At 31.7% G+C, this 2,500-nt stretch overlaps 1 protein-coding gene across 6 annotated transcripts in view; it reads left to right on the top strand.

The window, feature by feature from the left end:
- The window catches only part of LOC125040110 (transient receptor potential cation channel subfamily A member 1 homolog), a 93,050-nt gene that overhangs the window by 89,340 nt on the left and 1,210 nt on the right, over positions 1-2,500 (top strand). For all 6 annotated transcript variants that reach the window (XM_047634612.1, XM_047634613.1, XM_047634616.1 and 3 more), the window contains one exon: positions 1-2,500. This exon is cut by the window's left edge and continues 1,175 nt beyond it; it is cut by the window's right edge and continues 1,210 nt beyond it. The gene's annotated coding sequence lies outside the window, so the exon portion shown is untranslated.

Below are 2,500 nucleotides of genomic sequence, written 5' to 3'. Positions count from 1 at the left end.
TAATTACTATGCTAAAGTTTTTGAAAGGAAAAAAAGACATCAGTTCTAGCTTATACTGTAAAAAGAGTTCTTTTAAAAGGTAAGAACTGACCAGTCTCTATAGATGATTAAAATGGGAAAAACTGATTCAGTAATTGGTGCCACCAGCTAAGTTTCACTAACCCCATCCTCCAGTTAGTACAATATTCACATAATATGGGTTGATGTCCGTCCATAGTAACAGTTAACTCTTGTGTCTCTTTCTATATGGATGAAGACTATAGTGACTCCCAACCTCTCTATACCTTTGACTGTAATGGAAGCAACATTAATAGAAGTTATTGATGAATAAAAAAAAAGGAAAAAGAAAGAAGAGTAAGACTGTTTAAATGGATAAATTAATTTGGTAAATATGTAAATAGAAACAAAAAGAATAAGAAAAATATAGAAAATAGAGAAAATATAAATACTGGAGAAAGAAAGTATAGTGGAAGAAGACCTTGTTTGCTATTTAGTAAATTTATTTACATAAATGGCCTCTCTTCTATTTAGATTTTACTGCAATTGTATTGCCTGTAATGAGATTGATACGATAATTTTATTTTTTTTAGGTTTTAGAACATTTCTTGATGAAGCAGTTATAGAGCAACTTCATAGTTATAGAGCAACTTCATAGAAAATTGGCAGCAGATATGTAAAATATTAAAAAATTTCAGTTGTGGCTATTTATTATCATATGGAGACTTAATTTTATGAAGAATTATTTTAGGAATAGGTAATAACGTGTAGATAATTGCCCATTATTATTAGAATGGGTATTAACATTTGATGTATACGCAATTTAAAAAGTAGGCTTTGTAAAGAGTAAAATCAATAAAATATGTTAAGCATATGTAAAGTTCCTCACACTTCTAAGACTACCACTCAGCAATACCAATGTGTTTTGTCTTTTGTATCCCAAACAAATGTCAATATGTGTAAGGGACAAGTGTTTGGAAATTGATCTTGAACAATGCCCTCTGTATTTGTGCAAGTACTAAGGGGATTGAACTTGTATTTTGATGAGGATGTTTTCACTAAATGTTAATTACTTGGACCTTGGTGTTATATATATACACACACATAGTGTTGGTTGAAGTATAGTGGAATTAGGAAAAAAAATGAAGTAAAAATGCTTTGAAACAAAGATTGCATTTGAAGATAGAATATATTGAAATATGAAATTCTTCACAATGATAATATCTATGCTAGATCAATTTGCTTTTTATTATTGATATTTTTTTGTATTTGATTGTTGATTTTTGTGATGGTGTGTTGTAATTTCTTTGGAATGTAATATTTCAGTATAATTTTTTTTTTTGCATTTTTATAGTGATATGTAAAATACATGGATGGTAATAATTTTGAATGGTTGTAAATCCAGATACTGTTTTTGGCAATTCATATCTGCTTCAATTCAGTTATGTATTGTGCTACAGTAATATCATTCTCATCATTGGTATAAACTGTAAAATTTCAGGGGAAAACAATATGTAGAAATCAGGTTATTTGTGATATAATCTCTTGGATAGTATATAAACTGTTAAGCCTCTATAACTTAAGCTCTATATTATACTGAATCTTTCAGAATAATGCTGCATATTAAGATGAACTTTGCATAATGTGTATAGTGCTAGGGGCATTTCTCAGAACAGCTAATTTACACCAAGGAAAGATGGTGATACAGTGATAAGCAAAGATGAACACATATTTGCAGATATATTGCTAAGGTTTGCATGTACTTAATTGTAATTTCAGCTGTGACTTTACATATGCCCAAAATGACTTTGTCAATGCCTTTCTACTGCTCTGAAGAGTGACTAACTTGGGTGCCTCAGATTTTTCAAAGTCATTCTCGATGAATGACAAAACATTGGTGCAAAGATCACTATGCAGGCTTTGCTATTTTCGTTGCCTTCATGAGTGTGTAATATATAAGCTAACTTTTAAATACTGCACAACGATTGTGACAGCTTCTGAATATAGGCTGATAGGTTTTCATAAATATTTGTGAGGAATTCAGTGCCTGTCCTGTTTATGTAGGAAAATGTGTAGACTCTTATCTAATGACATTTTTGCCTTACTGATGTGTTTTAGCAGTGGGCCCACACTTACAGCTCTCAGGAGGAAAGGAAATGGGTCTTCATAATTCAGGTGAATTTGTTAATAAATGTGTAAATCAACTCTGACTTAAACTGTGTCTACACTGGCAGTAAGCTGGTGCAAGTTGGCTGAAGCAAGAAGGTCAAGAATGCTGCAACTTGCAGATGTATCTGCACTATCGAGTGGTGATGAAAGTGGGCTAATGTGGGAAGGGTTAACAGTTCAGTTTTTTAGCTGGAACTTTGCAGTTTGAGTGTTTACTTAGTAACAACACATAAAAGAAATAATAAAGGTAAAACTTATTCCGTTTATCAAAAAAAAAAAAATTGTGGTCACAAGAACAAAACGACTCCCACTGGCTTCCACTTGCCTGTGCTTG

The sequence above is a fragment of the Penaeus chinensis genome, chromosome 28 (genome assembly GCF_019202785.1).
Source record: "Penaeus chinensis breed Huanghai No. 1 chromosome 28, ASM1920278v2, whole genome shotgun sequence".
NCBI lineage: Eukaryota > Metazoa > Arthropoda > Malacostraca > Decapoda > Penaeidae > Penaeus > Penaeus chinensis.
This window is presented reverse-complemented; position numbering and strand designations above follow the sequence as displayed.